The sequence below is a fragment of the Nycticebus coucang genome, chromosome 10 (genome assembly GCF_027406575.1).
Source record: "Nycticebus coucang isolate mNycCou1 chromosome 10, mNycCou1.pri, whole genome shotgun sequence".
Taxonomy (NCBI): Eukaryota; Metazoa; Chordata; class Mammalia; order Primates; family Lorisidae; genus Nycticebus; species Nycticebus coucang.
Genome location: NC_069789.1, coordinates 53,308,882 through 53,326,268, shown reverse-complemented (window position 1 = coordinate 53,326,268; position 17,387 = coordinate 53,308,882). Strand labels below are relative to the sequence as shown.

Sequence of the window (17,387 nt, the reverse complement as noted above, 5' to 3'; positions counted from 1 at the left end):
TAAGCTGGAGGTTGCTGTGAGCTGTGACGCCACAGCACTCTACTGAGGGCAACAAAATAAGACTCTGTCTCTTAAAAAAAAATAAAAAATTTCAAAGGGCTAAAAATGCCTATGACAGGCTATCCAAGAAGACATCTAGGTTTATAAATCAATCAATCAATCAATCAATCAATCAATAAATTGCCCTTGTAGGCTGAGTAAACAAATGGAATTTTAGAACTTCTTGTTTCTGAAATGTCAGCCTCCTACTGGTCCTCCCAGTGTACCCTCCTGACTGTCCTAATGGATGTAAAACTCATTAAAACATAATTGCTGTGTAGCCTGGTGCTTGAAAAGGTGCTTGAATATGCACCAAGAAGTAATTTTGATGTTCACCAGTCCTCCCCTCTGGATGGGGAACATCATTTCTTGGCCATTCCATGCTGAGCAGAATCCATGAACTAAAATTAGGGTTCAACTCTCCAACATGTGGCATCACTCTTTCATTCATCAGTTATTTATTCTCAGAGATCTGACAATGTCATCAGAGCAATTTTGTTCTTGGCACATTTAAGAGGCAAAAGGGAGCATGGGGGAATCTACCAAGGTAGCAATTTTCTAGGTCATCATCCTAATGCCTTCATCCTGAATGCATTTGTATGAGAAAGTTAATTAGGGAAGTTAATTTTCACAAATGGCACAAAAATGCCCATTTGCTGGTAATAATGTCTTATGCCAATGCCTGGCTCTAGGTAACCAGAAAAGATAAGTTGATGTTCTGTGTCTATTACTGAAGCCCAGCTTGGACCAGAAGGAACCACATCTGCCAGCTTGGCAGATGTGAACAGGGTTTGGCGTTTTCTAAAGGTTATAGGAGAGAAATTCTAACTCTGCCACCAGCAGCTGAATGGTACAGTGAGTGTCTTCCATACAACCATGTTCAGCTCACAACAAAGGACAAGAGAAGCGGCTCCACATGGGTGTGGCCCCCAGGCAGAGAAGGTCAGTGTGTTGCTGAAAAGTAAGTCACAGCCTCCTGCTACCTAAATTCTCCCTGAGTGGGGATTTGCTGTCTCAGGCTCTCCAAGGCTACGGTAATAGGAGCCACACATAACAGCAAGAGGAATCCTTAGGACTCAGTCATGTCTGCAGTCTGGCGATTCTGGAAGAGGACCAGATGGAGATGAAGCTCTCTCTTCCCTAGAAAAGATGTTTTGCTTTTCTTTTTGTTTCATGTGAAGGTAGAGGAGAGAAAGAAGAAAGGGAAAAATTCCTCTCACACTATTAGTGAACTGGGGTGGAGGGTGATTCAGCTTTCAGGAAAGAGAAGAAAGAGGCTGGTGAAGAGATGCCCATGTTCAGGGGTGACAAGAGGCCACTCCATTGTAGGATTCTAGGAAAGCTGGCACTCACACCCAACTAGACAAACTAGTTTGGGGTATTCTCTGTGGATCTTCTGGTCTAACCCACTCTGGGAGGGAACGTGATACAGTCAGAAAAGAACAGTCTGAGTTTCTGTCATGAACCTTAATGAGTTTTATCACCTTATGTAAATTTCCACCTTGATGAGCCAATTTCTTGATTTTGGAAATGAACAGATTACACTTACTTCTGAGGACCAGTGAGTAGATTACATCAAATAGTGTATGCTCCCATGCACCTTGCACACATGGGCATTAATAAACATCACTTCCCATTTGCTGCATCTGGGATCAAAAATCATTTCACCTTTCCCAAAAGGAAAGCTACATTTTCATCCTAAGGAATTATTAGAATAAATCTCCAGCATCTCCCTCAATTTCGATGGACTTTGCTGGTAGAAAGTTACTTTTCATTTCTGTCACATGTAAAGGTTTAATTGTCTTAAGCTTGAGATGAAAAAAAAGTGAATGAGTCTATTAGTAATTAGCATTAACTGCTAGAGATCTGGCAAGATAGGTTTGCATGAGATAGCCAAAGAGTTTTATGAAAGGCAAGTAATCTACTCCCCCTTTATGCAGGGGAGAATGTGTATACTAGAGCTCATGACTGGCAAGTATATGAAATCATTTTAGAGGACAAGAGGGAAAGTACCTGGCAGGGTTTTGGAAGCCAGATATACTTTGTCAAACCCTGCATTCCCAAACAATCCAGCACTCCATGAAATGTTTAAAATAGGAGGTCCCCACGAATCAACACTCATAGTTCCATCTTTCTACTGGTATGAAGTTTTCCTTCCCTCCCCTATCATTTGGGGACTCATCAACTTAAAAAAGATAGAGACAAGTTACATTTCGGAAAGACGCCCCAGAAACGCATATTCTCGTATCCTGGGATGGGGAGAAACTTTGAAAGAGGAAGAAAGTCAGGAAGCAAAAGTTTACCTGTTCACACCAAACATTCTTGAAACAATTCCAACCAAAAGAGGACAATATATTTTGTTTGTTTTGTTTTGTTTTGTTTTGCCTTACTTCAAATCTCTGAACAATGTTTCTATAAGTACTTTTTCCCTTGAGGATTGAAGCCATGAAAAATGATTCCATACTTGTGGGTGCTTTAATGTGGAATGTGTACAAGCTTCCAGAAGTCCTTGACACAAAAACTATGAAATGTCTCACTGGGCCAATTTCCTTTTGAGTTAAACATTGCTCTCTCCCTAAATATACTTTATAAATGCTCATGTTCCCAAGAAATGCAATAAATGTCCTGAGAAAGGGGAAATACAAAGAGAATCTATTCCATGCCTGCTTTTCTAAGAACTTTACATATGTTATTTATTTCACCTTTATGACAACCTTGTGCAGGAGAATGTTTCCTCCATTTTATACAAGAGGATGTTTAGGCAAAGAAAGAGAGGGCAAGACACAATTGCAAGAGGGACTTTGCCTAACAAATGCAATCAGTGTAACCTGGTTTATTGTACCCTGAATAAATCCCCAACAATTAAAAAAAAAAAGGCAAAAAAAAGAAATTATATTTATTTTCATTATTCAACTGGGTCTTCCATGGAGGTTCTAGGTACTTGATCACTGGGCAAAAGGAAGGAAGAGAGTCCAGCAGGAAGACAATAAAAGTCACCTTTTACCTACAGCAGCTTTACAGAAGCTGCCCAGCTCCTTGATGTAATTATTCTTAAGAAGGTAATAATTCCAGGGAGGAATTTCAGAGAAACATTCGCAATACAGTGTAATAGTTTGCACTGTATGCTGTAGAGCACACAGAAACTTACAGCTAAAAAGTAAATTTTTCTCATTCTTTATAAACTTTCTGAATGACAGAAAAAGAGGAAACTTCAAAATGGGCCTTCTAATTTTTCCAGGAGCAAGACTCATTGCAATCTCTATACTTTCATACATTCATTCAACATTTATTGAGTTCATGCTCTTTTCCAGGCACTGTACTAGGAGCTTGGAGCAACTCAAAGATGAATAACAAATGAATCCAATTCTCAAAGATAGAGGAAATAATAAATTAATGAGAATATTTTTGCTGGAAACACACACATATTGACAAGTCTGGGTATGAAATGAATATTCCCCATAAGAAATGATAAATCAAATATTATGTACTTCAGAGAATGGAGAGATTATTATTAGTTATAATTATCAGTATGTCTTCATGGAGGAGATGTTATTTTATCAGGGATTTGAAATATAGGTAAAAGTCATCTACACAGTGATGGGGAATAGAGCAAAGTCACAGAGGCAAAAACATTTTGCATGAAGTGATTACTCATTTGATTTATTGTCTATCTAGATTTTTTTCCTAAGGTCTAGTATCATGGAGCACTAGTCCTGACTCCGAAATATCTTCTTTTTTTTTTTTTTTTTTGTAGAGACAGAGTCTCACGGTACCACCCTCGGGTAGAGTGCCGTGGCGTCACACGGCTCACAGCAACCTCTAACTCTTGGGCTTACACGATTCTCTTGCCTCAGCCTCCCAAGCAGCTGGGACTACAGGCGCCCGCCACAACGCCCGGCTATTTTTTTGTTGCAGTTTGGCCGGGGCCGGGTTTGAACCCGCCACCCTCGGCATATGGGGCTGGTGCCCTACTCACTGAGCCACAGGCACCGCCCCAAAATATCTTCTTAATAGGTTTCTTTCTTCCCTTTGCAAAAACCTAAAAAAAAAAAAAAAAAGAAAGAAACATTTTGGATTTAAGGGGGTAAAGATGTCAGATGTCAACTCATACACACAGATAAATAAAAAAGGGGCAGACACATAAATTCTGAAATCAAAGAATGTAGGACACAACACCTGTAACTCACAAGCCGAATATGTGAAAAGAAGTGAATGAAAATCATAATAAATTCAAAACTAATTATACACAGAAAGGAATACCAACAAGAGGCAAGCCTTCTCATCTACCAGAACCGCAGGAAAACTCAGAATGGTAAACAATAGATGAAATGAACTGGAATAAGGTGTGGGGTATAAATGAGGGTATTCACTGAAATTCTGTTTCCATGTTAGGTCTCCATCCTGACCCTGCCAAGACAATCAACTAGTTCTTCAACCGTGACAGAAGATCAGAAGACCCTTCAATTTATTAAACCTAAAGACTCAGAATAAAGACCTTCAGCAACTAATACTTATTATTCCTTGATATAGGACATCCTATAGTAGACCCTATTACCAATATGCATCAGATTCTTGGAAAGCTATTTTAAAATCTATCATTTTTAAATGAACTTTTCAGTGTTTCAGTCATGAACAGGAATAGACAGGCAAATATTACCTCACATGAAACATATGAACAAACGAGCAGGCAAAAAAGAACTCAATAGAAAGAGAGATAAAGCAGGAAACATAAGACAAACGCAAAGTAAATTACAATGAATATTCTCAGACAGATAAAGGAAGATACTACTCCTATGACACCAGGACAGATGCCATAATGAAGATTTAAAAAAGATGAGGGAGAAAAAGAAGAAAAAGAAGTGGAGGAAAAAGAAGAATCTTAGAATAAGAAAGGTTCCTGGATATTAACAACATAATAACTAATTAAAAATAAAAAATGTAAGTAGAAGGATTAAAGGATGGAACTCAGATAATCTATAAGAGTGTATAACAATAAACCAAAAGCATACTTGATAGAAATGATAACATTAAAAATGAGGATTAGTGAGGTAAGTCAAAGTAAGTAAGTAGGAAATTCCAGAAGAGATAACAGAGAAAAAGTAAGAAAATAAATGTAATTTATACCAGAATTAAAAGAATATTTATTGGTATGGAAAAATATACTGAGACCAAAGAATGAAAAAAGATCTCATCAACTCACAGCATGATCAAATTTTACATCACTGAAAAAGAGGACCATATAAACTTACAGAGATAAGAAAAAAATCATATCTAAGGGGATCCAGGATCTGAATGACATTAGTTATCACAATTGCAAAAGTAGAAGTCAAAAAAAAAATTGAGCAGTGCCTTCAAAATTCTGAGAGATAATGATTTTCACTTAAAATGCTCAACTTTGCTAAATGACAAATTAGGTTTAAAATGGAATGAAGATACTTGCAAATAGTCAGTGTCCCAAAAAAGTTGCTTCTCATGTATTCCTTTTATCAAAAACATTTTAGAAGAAGGATTGTTTCAAATCAGGAAAGAAAATCAAGAAAGAAGGATATGTAAAAGTCAAGAAATACGGACTCTGCCGCAGCCTACGATGGTGGTTAGAGAGGAGGCTCAGAGGCTAACTTGTCCAGATTATAGCAGCAGTCCAGAGAGACCCAGAAAGGATATTTTTAGAAAATTAGTAATAGTAAGAAATCTACAAATCATCTGATACATTTAACTATGCAGAAAATTATAATCAGAGGCTATTGGAGGTTATACAAAGACATGGGGAAATTTCAAAGAAAAACAAGTAAACGAAAGAAAAATTGAAGCATTTGAATATTGTAATATGATTATATTGGTAAGAGGAGAGAACAAGAGGCATTATAAGGATGCTGCATTCTCTATACCCTTAGGAAGATGGGGAGGAGAAGAAGGAGGTGTGGGGAGAGGAAGAGGAACAGGAGAAGAACAGAGGAAGAAAATCCTCCAAACAACAACAGAACAGGGAAGTTAGAAGTTGTTTTCTCTAGAGATCAAAACAGGAAGTTGAGGAGATGCCCACCCACAGACACTTTTAGTAGTATTTAGCTTTATCTATGCATTGTTTTGATAAAATAAGTTAAAATTTCCAAAAAATAAGACTTAGAGTTGGGCTTACAAAAGCACAAAGACTTGTGGTTATTTTAAAAAATAAAACCAATCCTCCCAAATAAACAGCTAAAACACAGTTTTAAAAATGCCTAATAAAGTGCTACCTAATAAAGTGCTTCCTACACATGGAGAACAACAATTTAGTTTAGAACAACTAAATAGAGGCTTTTTAATTTCTAAAATTTAGGACACATAATTTAAAATGTTACTGTATGTTTTATACTAGCTTGCTCCCATGTGTACTTAGAGCTGAAAGCACCTATTAGCATTGGGGAAAACTTAAAATTTGATTGAATGCTAAACAAATACATATAATTGAACATTGTGTGAAGCTAAGTACTTATCCAGTGAATAAAATCAACAGTTACAGCTACGTTAGAGTGAACATGCTGAGATTTTTGTATACTCTTCTTAGATTGTTTAGTAACACATAAGAAATAAAAATGTTTCCCTAAGTAAAGATGTGCTCAAAGGTTCAAATGAACAATGTTCATCTCAGCACTGTTTATAATAGTTAAAGATTGAAAACAACCTGGAAGGCTTTCCATGGAGTATTTTTTGAATAAGGTGATGTAATTTTACAATGGAATATACCTACCTGATATCTATAAACACTAATTGGTTACCAAAACAAAAAGATGTTTATGGTGTTTTTAAGGGAAATAAGCAGAACCCCAGACTCTGAATTCAGTGTGATCCCATATTTGAATTATATTTTTGCCTCAACTAGAATCCCACTTTACAACTTACTACGTATGTGTTTAAGAATTACTTAAGGCTTACGTTTTTAGCCTCCCTTTTATTATCTGTAAAATAAGAATAACAAACATACCTACACCACAAGGTTGTTGTGCACAGTAAATGAATTAACATTAAAAACGGTCCTGCCCTATGGTAATCATTATCTGTCCAGTGCTAATGTTCTTATTAGCAGTAATGGAAGGCGAAAAAGTACTATCATATGGACCACAGTGGTTATCCTTTGAAGGTGGATTCTGGGGTCTTAATTTCTTTTCTTGGTTTACAAATGACTTTTAAATGATCTGATACGTGAGTTGCTTTCTTGTTAGGAAAATGTCGATTTTAGTAATCATTTTAAAGGATTCAATTTCTAAGTAATAGAAAAAAAAATCAGATTGACAGTTTCTCATGGAATGGGGGAGAATGATTCTATTCTTTTTCTGCTTAAAATAATTCCTTATCCATTAGTGCCTTAACGATGTTACTCAATACTTCTCAGGGATCTACGGACAGAATGTGATGACCCCAAACTTTTCTTATAGAGTATCTTAATTTGGATGTATAATTTCAATGATACTTCTAAAAAGTTAACAGAAGCATACTGGATCTTTCTGATGACCATATAAATCTTCTGAATGACATGTTTGCAGCACAACATGCCTTGGACTCAGGTAAGAAAAAGAGAAACCTTAATAATAGTGATACCATTGTACTAAGTAGGGTCCCATTGGCCTGAAAAAACACTTTAGAAATGAAGTTTCTGCTGGGCTGTGGACTGAACAGAATAGAGTATTTTAAAAAATAAATCATGCCAAGCTAAAAATCAAAAGAATCAGGTTTCTAGCAATTCCATTAGCTGTGATGTGGTTTGGTTTTTATTTTGTGGTTTGGCAAATATCATGCATCATGAAAACATAGACTTTTAATTTGAATTTTATAGTGTTTATACTATTTTTATATTTAATTTTATAAATTCATTTGAGATTTATAGTGGTTTAAGAATCTTAAGCTTTTATTAGTCATTTATACTTAGTTTTACGTTTATATGTTTAAATGACATAAAAATAAATATTGGGTGTTTATGAGAAATATTTTCTTCTCTAAAGGGTGTTCATGCATTCAGGACTGATGAATACTATACTGTATAAGCTTTGACTAGAAAAGAATTTTAATTTAAATTAATTAAAATATTTTTAAATTTTTATTATATTCCTAACACTGGGCTAGCACTCCAGGTACTGCACAAAACATTTACTTTATGGTCTTGGTATTCAATAGTTTCACAATTTTTAAGAGTTACTTATAAAACTATTTAAGTAGCAAAATAAGATAGTATGTGGTAAAATACCTAGAGTTGCTGAGTCAGGTGCTTAGAAATTTAGCTCAGGGACAATCCCAGGGGGATTGGAATGGTAAGGAAAGACTGTAGCGTTGAGGCTTTAACTTCTAGTCTTAAAGGAGGAGAAGGAGGAATTCTAGCCCGAGCTCCTGTAGAGAAAGGTATGGCGGTGGCAGTGAAGGTGTTACACCTTGTCTGGCTTGTGAAGCACTAAGGTGGAAGTCACGTGCATGGCCCTGGGGCAGGAAATAAAAAGCTACTGTATGTTTGTCAAGAGAGTAATATAATAGAAGTGATATTTTGAAAAGATTTTTTGGATAGAATCATTAATAAGCTATCACTACACACCATGCCCTATGATAAGTAGGAACACATGACCTCAATGGAAGATGGGCTTAGAATGGAGGTAAAAGAGACCCCTGCTATGGCAATAATCTGCATTCTATTACAGAATCAGGATAGAGATAGTTCTGATTGCTCGGCCTGCTTGTATTGCCCAAAACAAACAAATAAACAAGACAGGAAAAGTCACAGCTGCCAGCTGATGTCCTTGGTGAGGTCCATGTCATTACAGCAGAGCCTGCTGCCCTATACTTCCTTCAGGGAGGAGAGTTACAGAGGGACAATGCGAGCCTGCATATTTGGGTAATTTTCTCAGTAAGGAGAAGACTGAACTAAAGGCAGGGCAAAATGTGTGTGTGTGTGGTTTCTCTGGGAGAGTTGGCATGACAATTTGTCCTGCTTGTCCTTTGCGCTCAGCCAGCATCTTACATATGATCTCTATTTTAACAGACTCGCCCAGGCCACATGTGGTGGCAAAGTCCTACAGTTGGTGCTAGGGAAGTCTGGATTTAAATTCCACCCTGCTTTCACAATCCCTATGGCCTTATCCACATCATTTAATCTCTTCTTACCTTATTTTCCTGAGCTGTAAAATTCAGGTCACTTCACAGACTCGGTGGGGAGAAGCAAAGACTGTCTTGTGAAAGCACTGTCTCTCCATCTTTACCAAGGCTCTGGTGTTCTTCCTTATCACAGCTCTGGAGGTTGGTGGGAGACAACAGCAGGGCCCAGGGCCAGGGACAGGGTGGCACTAATCCTAGCCTGGCGCCGTAGAGGCTCTAGAACCAGCCAGCTGCCACTCATGGCTCCTCAGAGTTACAGTACAGAGGTGAAGGCCACAGGAACCACTCAGACTCACTTAGAAAATGTGGAGGGCTTGGAAGAGGATTGTGGGGCTTGGGGAGAAGCAGGCATGGAGCGGCCACACAGAGCAGCCTTTCTTAGCTCTTATCCTTGCTGGAGGCTGCTGGGTCCCTTTACTGCCTTTCTCACAGCTGCTGGACTGAGAAAGCGCAGGCAGGACAGTCTGAGCTCTGGGAGTGAAGTAGCAGGGCTGTGCTGTGAAATGTTTGCCCACAGTGGAAATGAGTCTGAAGCAAGAGCTCCCAGGTTGCCCAGAGAAATGAACTCATATGAGGGTACTGAACTCAGACTTCACTCTCTGAGGCCGAGCACAGAACTGCCGTGATGTAGGAAATCTTTTTCCTTTACATCGGCCTATGTTTTTCTCTCCCACAAGCAGCAATGCAGAACAGAGATATATTCCTTTTGCCCAGCTTAAAAGCCTTTTATCCTTCTGACTTTGCCTGTCTATAAAAGGTCATTGATTTTATATTCCATAGTACTTCACTTGGCCCTTGAATCAGCCTGATAAAAGACTAATTTTCTAGCACCAAAGATAGAGCTTAGAGCAGGTTCTTCTATTTAGAGATAAATGGACTATTACACACACACACATATACTCGAATTCACAGAGTATAATTAACACATAAGAGAGCTTTATTGGTCACTCTGGCTCTTCTGGAAACCCAATGGATTAGAAATAGGCAGAACTTGTAACCATGGCCAAGAGATGAGGGTTTCTCTCCATTCCAGCAAGTTCTTTTAAACATCCTTCTCCTTCTAACGCACAGTCTTTATCAAGCATAGATTGAGTAGGCTGAAAGGGACCGGAAAGGGACCCAGGAGTTCAGTGTTGGGCTCCCCAGGTACGTTAGAGATGGCCAGAGGTCCAAGGCAGGGCATTCCTATCAAAAGTAATCAATCAGTTCTTTCAATGTACATGACTGAGAGCAAATCACAAAACTTAGATTTAATTAATTAATTTATTTATTTTGAGACAGAGCCCTCAAGTTGTAGGCCTGGGTAGAGTACTGGCATCACAGCTCACAGCAACCTCCACCTCGTGGGCTTATGTGATTCTCTTGCCTCAGCAACTGGGATTATAGGTGCCCACCACAGAGCCTGGCTATTTTTTGGTTGTAGCTGTCATTGTTGTTTGGCAGGCCCAGGCTGGATTCGAACCCACCAGCTCTGGTGTATGTGGCTGGCGCCTTAGCCACGTGAGCTACAGGCGCAAAGCCAATTTTTTTTTTTTCAGTTTTTGGCCAGGGCCAGGTTTGAACCTGGCCACCCCTGGCGCCCTACTCCTTGAGCCACAGGTGCTGCCCAAAATTTAGATTTTAAACATAAATCTGGCACCTTAATTCGAACTATTCAATTATGAGAAAGTTGCATTAGCCAATTTTTAACAGGTCTACAGCCTTCAACTATACAAGGTACACTGGTGACCAAATTGAAAAAAAAAAATCAATCTCCTTATAAAGTGAATTTAACTTAGAAACAAAACACAAGTATGTCGCCTTCAGTAGAGTGCCATAGTGTTACAGCTGACAGGAACCTCAAACTCTTGGGCTGAAGTGATTCTCTTGCTTCAGCCTCCCAAGTAGCTGGGACTACAGGCACCTGCCACAACACCTGGCTATTTTTTTGTTGCAGTCGTCATTGTTCTTTAGCTGGCTGCAGCTGGGTTCAAACCCTCCATCCTTGGTGCATGTGGCCAGTGCTATAACTGTAAGGGCCTCAAAGAGCCCTCAGATTGAGAAGAACACCCAATCAAACGCGGAGCCGATCCTTGATGCAAAAGCAGGAGGAATTTATTCGAGTGCAGCACCCGGACGGACTGTTTTACAAGAGTCTGCCCCGGTTTGGGGTTTCAGGCCCCTTTTAAAGGAACAAACCAACCGCATAGCCCATGCGCAGGTGGGGCAGTTGGGCAGTTTCAGCGGTTACAGCATTCCGGAAGACATAGCCTAGCCCACACGCAGGTGGGGCAGTTATCCAACTGTCTGTGGATAGTTGAGTCATCTTGGTGAGGGGGGGGTTGGCCTATTTCTAATATCCTAACATTCCCCCCTTTGTCTTGTTGGGAGTTTCAATCCTGAAACTGAGAGGGATCTTAGGGTGGTTGATACCTCTGCTGAAGTACCAATACTTGGACCGCACTGATGCGTTCTCTTACAAAGTTGATTAGCCTGTTTAGGATGCAAGGGCCGAAAGTGAGCAGGAGGAATAAGAGGACGAGGGGGCCTGTGAGTGTGGACAGAAGAGTGGTGAGCCAAGGGGATCGGTTGAACCAACTTTCAAACCAGCTTTGTGCGGCTTCTCGTTCCCGTTTACGGGTGTCGAGACGCTCTCTAAGTTTGGACATAGAATCTCGAATTACTCCCGAGTGGTCTGCATAAAAGCAACATTCTTCTCTAAGAGCTGCACAAAGTCCACCCTCCTTGAGAAGGAGGAGTTCCAATTCTCGTCGGTTCTGGAGAACCATTTCAGAAAGTGAGGTCAGGGATTCTTCTAGTTTCGTTATAGAGAGTTCAATGGATTTTAAATCTTCATCTATGGCTGTTTGTAATTCTGTGATGAGAGTGGGGGTATGGACTAGGGCAGCGGTGCCAGTAGCAAGACCGGCAGCGGCCCCTATGCCTAAGAGAGCGGCTAGGGTGAGGGAGATAGGCTCTCTCTTAATTCTGGGTGGTAGGTCTGAGAAAAAGGATTGGAAGTTTTCAGCAGTGTAATATGAGATGTGTGGGAGTATTTGGACTAAAACACAAGCATCTCGGGAGGTGTTGAAGACTGATATAGAGAGGCAGGGTGTGAGCCCTGTTGTACATGCCCACCAAGTGCCGTTGGGGGAAATTGCCCAGCTCGAGTTGCGGGGTAGCGGAATCGTATGGTTGCACAAGTGTGTGAGGGAAGAGTTGTACCCGATACAAGTACCTTGTCTGGAGACTTCGGGGAGGGTGAGTTTTCCATGTCCCCAGGCACAGAGGGTGGAGGAGTTGTCGAATGCAGGGGTACCACGGACTGCAATTCCCTCGTAGTAAGGGGGGTTTGGGTTCAGGCATAACCAGCAGGGGTTGGTTAGGTTTGGGTTTGAGGTATTGAGGGTGCTAAAGGCTCCCTGGACTAGGTTAAAAAGTCTCTGGCTTATGCTCGTATTGGAGGGGGCAGCCTCTATGGGTTGGATAGAGTGGTTGGTGGATGGTAGCGACTCAGCTAGAGGCGGATAAGGGTTTCTTTTAGGGAGAATGGGGTTAGGTCCTATGGGCTGAGGGAGGATCGGTTGGGCAAGGAGTCTAATTTTAAACAGTAGTCCAGGGTCAGGGTCGTAGGTAAGGTAGAAGCGGAGACCCCAAGTACGGCCCAGTAACCAGTTTTCTCGTTGCTTTTTCCCCTTTTCAGTGAAGGTAATATTGAGGGTGCATTGCCCTGAGCTGTTATGCCGTACAGTGATCCAGTCCCACCGTGAGGAGGGATGCCAATAGGCGTCACTGGTGGTTTTACAGCCCCATTGTGCACAGAAGAATTGATCGGGTCCCCCGCAAGCCCGTTTAAGGGTTGGGGGTTGTTCTTTGGGGCACACATAAAAGTGAGTGCGGCTCAAAAAAGTGCGATGCCCAGTTGTCTGGCATCCTATGGCTCCACCGCTTCCCGTGTCTACTGACCCTAGGAAATACTGGATGTGTGCCGGGGGTCCGGAGGCACGAGCTAGAGCCTGTTCAATGCTTAGTTCAGGGATATCCCAAGTGTTTGAACCTGTGACTAAGGCGCACACATTCGGGGTGAGGGGAGGCCACCAGGTATGTAAGGGGTGTTGCCCCTTGGTTTCCCAGTCTACCTGACCTCGACTGGTAAGGACTTGCCAGGTTAAGCGTTTGGGCTCATGTGGGTTATAGCTTTGGGTACTTATCAGAGGGAGGCCTAGAATCAGGAGGAAAAGTTTGTTTAACGCGAAGCTTGAGGGGATTCTCCATCTTCTCCACCGTCCATTGCTGGCCTGCAGACGGCAGGGAGGGTTTGATGTGGGATGCATGGATCCAAGATGAGATGCCGTCGACTTTGACTGCAGTCGGGGTGGTGAGAAGGACTATGTATGGTCCCTTCCACCTGGGTTCCAGGGTGGCGGCTTGATGTCGTCTGACGTAGACTGAGTCCCCAACTCGGAACTGGTGTGGCACTTGGAGATCACCGGGGATGTATGCTTCAGCTACTTGGCTCCAGATTTCTTTCTGTATTGTTTCTAGGGCTTTTAGTCTGGTGTGTAGAAACGGATAAGAATGAGAATCGGGTATAGGGGTACAAGAGGCAGTTAAAGGAGGGGGGGCACCATATAGTAGTTCAAAAGGGGTCAGCTTGAAAGGGGTAGGAGTGTTTCATACCCGAAAGAGGGCGTAGGGGAGGAGGACTGTCCAGTCTGTTATGCCAGTCTCTACGGATAATTTAGTCAGGACCTCTTTTAAAGTTCTGTTCATTCTTTCTACCTGTCCTGAGCTTTGGGGTCTATATGCACAATGTAATTTCCATTTGTACCCCAGGATTTTGGCCAGTCCCTGACTTACCTGGGCATCGAATGCTGGGCCATTATCTGAGCCAAGTACCTTAGGTATGCCATACCGTGGGATGATATCTTCTAAAATTTTCTTGGCCACGATCTGGGCGGTTTCTGCCTTTGTTGGAAAAGCTTCCACCCATCCTGAAAAGGTGTCTATAAACACTAGTAAGTATTTGTACCCGTATTTGGCAGGTCTTATTTCAGTAAAGTCTACTTCCCAGTAGCTGCCAGGGCGGTCTCCCCTGAGGCGTTTGTTGTAGGTTGCTGTACTGGGGTGGGCATTTACTAGCTGGCAGGGTTGGCAAGTCTTGGTTATTTCTTCAGTTAATTTATTCAGGTTAAAGACATAGTAAGGGGAGGATCAGAGTAGAGCTCGGAGGTGCTTGGGTCCCAAGTGAGTGAGCTTGTGTAGGTAGGTGATGAAGGACCGGGCCTGTTCTTCCGGTAGGATTTTGTCTTCCAAAGGGGTTTGTCTGACTCCTTCAGGGGTCTCTTGTCTGAGTCCCAAATCCTCCATCCTCTGGAAGTCTGCTTCCGCATAGTTAAAAGTTAAGGTGGGAGGTGCTGCGATAGGGGGGTGCAGATACACTGAGAAGGTGGGAATGCCTTGGGCAGCCTGCTTGGCTGCGAGGTCTGCACGGCGGTTCCCGGTGGCTATGCTGGAGGCCCCTTTTTGGTGTCGGGGCAGTGAATTATGGCTACCTTCTTAGGGAGGTGTATGGCCTCCAGTAAGTCTAAAATTTCCTTCTTGTTCTTAATGTCTTTTCCCGTTGAGGTGAGCAGCCCCCGTTGCCTGTAAATAGCCCCATGTATGTGGGCCGTGGCAAAGGCATATCTACTATCAGTGTAGATGTTTACGTTTTTGCCTGCTGCCAACCAGAGGGCCTGAGTCAGAGCGACTAGTTTGGCCCTCTGGGCTGAAATGTTTCAGGGTAGATGCTCGGCCCATATAGTTCGTTCCCTGTCCACTATGGCAGCCCTGGTGACTCGCTAACCTTCTAGGAGGTAGCTGCTTCCATCCGTAGCGGCAGGTGAGTTGCTCCGTGCTGCCGCTATCCGGATCTGTCCATTCAAAAGCGAAGATGTCCTGGCAGGAAGGGTGTAAGCGTAAACAAAAGAAGGCATCCTTGAGGTCTAGGACGGTATACCAGATTTTATCTGGGGGGAGGGAGCTAAGCAGATTATAGGGGTTTGGCACTGTGGGGTGTAGGTCTTGCACTCTCCTGTTCACTTCTCTTAGATCCTGGACTGGACGATAATCTTGGGTGCCTGGTTTCTTGACAGGGAGGAGGGGGGTGTTCCAAGGGGATTTGCATGCTCGTAGGATACCTTGTTGAAGAAGGCGTTGGATGTGGGGCCGTATCCCTTCGCGTGCCTCTCGGGGCATAGGATACTGGCGGACCGCAATAGGGGTAGAAGTTGCCTTCAGTTCCACCACTATGGGGGGGGCGATTTATCGCCAGTCCCGTTCCAGCTGTTTCAGCCCAGACCTGGGGGTACTTGGCAAGTAAGTCAGGCGGGGGTTGGGTGCTTGGCCTGGTGTCTTCAAAAAGCTGGTGCTCATCACTTAGTTGGGTGGTTAAAGCTGTAGTTACTTGGGGCCCCTCGGAGGTAAAGCTGATTTGGGCTCCCATTTTGGTCAAGAGATCTCGTCCCAAGAGTGGCATCGGGCACTCAGGAATCACCAGGAAGGAGTGGGTTACTGTTCCCATACCCAGGTCAACTGTCCTATGGGTGGTCCATGGATATTGTTGGTGTCCCGTTGCCCCTATGACCCAAGATTTTTTTCCTGTTACCGGCCCAACTGGTGTAGTCAGGACAGAATGTTGAGCTCTGGTGTCTACTAAAAAGTCAATGGGCTTCCCCTCCACACATAAGGTTACCCTGGGCTCGGCGAGGGGTTCCGAGCCCCGTTGCCCCTAGGCGTTATGCCCTCCGAGGGTCAGGATAACTGGGTCTCCTTTACCCCTCCGCTTGGGACACTCATTCTTCCAGTGTCCTTTTTCCTTGCAGAATGCACATTGGTCTCTATCCAGTGGTGGTTGGCTAGTCTGTCTTCCTGAGTTGCCCAGGTTCCCTGCCTGCCTTCTCCTAAACGCAGTTTGACCTGACTCACCTATTACTGTGGCCAAAATGCGAGTTAAATTCTTTTCCTGTCTGCGCTCCTTCCTGACTTCCCTATCTTCTTTTTCTTTTAGTTTACGCTGCTCCTTCTCCTCCTCAGTTTCCCTCTTATGGTAGACTCTCTCGGCTTCCTTAACTAGGTCCTGCAAGGTATAGTCCTGCAAGCCCTCTATTCTCTGTAGCTTCTTCCTAATATCTGAGGCGGATTGCCCTATGAATGCCATAGCAACAGAGGCCCTTTGCCCCTCTGACGTTGGGTCGAAAGGGGTATAGCGGCGAAAAGCATCCATGAGACGCTCAAGGAAGACGGAGGGGGACTCCGTGATTCCCTGGGTCACTTCCCTTACCTTAGCCAAATTAGTAGGGCGCCTTGCTGCCCCCCGGAGGCCTGTCACTAGAGTCTGGCGATAGACTGTCAGTCGCTCCCTACCGTCAGCCGTGTTGTAGTCCCAGTCTGGTCGGGAAAGGGGAAAAGCCTCCTCGATGCAGTTTGGGAGTTGCGTTGGTCTCCCGTCCACCCCGGGCACGCCTCAAGGAGGATCCGCTCTCTTTCCTCTGTCGTGAAGAGGGTTTGCAACAATTGCTGACAGTCATCCCATGTGGGCTGGTGCGAGAACATCAGCGACTCCACCAGCCCAGTCAAACGCTGGGGTTCCTCGGAAAAAGGGGGGTGGTTAGTTTTCCAATTGTATAGGTCGGCGGACGAAAAAGGCCAGTACTGGAGGGGCTGGAGGGGAGCGGGACCCTCATCTTCAGGGGGAGGAGGAGGGGGTCCATAGGCTCTGAGGGGGCAAGTAATAGTGGAATCTGGGGAGGGAAACTCTCCTCGTCGTCCGCGGGCGCTTCTGGTTCCGTGTACCGGCCCTCCTGGGGGAGGAAGGGTCGGCGCGGAGGGTAGTATGACCTCCTCCTGTGGGGCGCCTGGAGGTGGCGGGGGGTGAGGATAAGGAGGTGGAACATCCTCTAGGAGGAGCTGGTCATTTTGGGGGTCTTCCAAAGGCTTCTTAGCTCCTGGCGAGTGGAGGGCTAAGACCTGTGAGGTGGCTGGTATTAGCCATGGACGGACCCAGGGGGGCGGGTTCCGCACCAGATCTTGCCAAATGATAACATATGGCTGTTGGTCCGGGCGCGAGCCAGGACCTGCTTGGAAGACAATTTTTTTAATGGTAAGGATAAGGGAGAGGTTAAAGGTACCTTCAGGGGGCCAGCCCACATTGAAGGTAGGCCACTCAGAGGTGCAGAAATTTTGCCACAGTCCCTTCTTTATGAGGACCG

The 17,387-nt window shown here is 43.4% G+C and overlaps 1 long non-coding RNA gene across 2 annotated transcripts in view; it reads right to left on the bottom strand.

The window, feature by feature from the left end:
- The window catches only part of LOC128597645 (uncharacterized), a 142,740-nt gene extending 133,162 nt beyond the window's left edge, over positions 1-9,578 (bottom strand). For both annotated transcript variants that reach the window (XR_008383310.1, XR_008383309.1), the window contains exons 1-2: positions 9,166-9,578; positions 4,016-4,078 (exon numbers count right to left, since the gene is read on the bottom strand). This is a non-coding gene — a long non-coding RNA (uncharacterized LOC128597645). The remainder of the gene's footprint in view (positions 1-4,015; positions 4,079-9,165) is intronic.
- Positions 9,579-17,387: the final 7,809 nt, after the last annotated feature.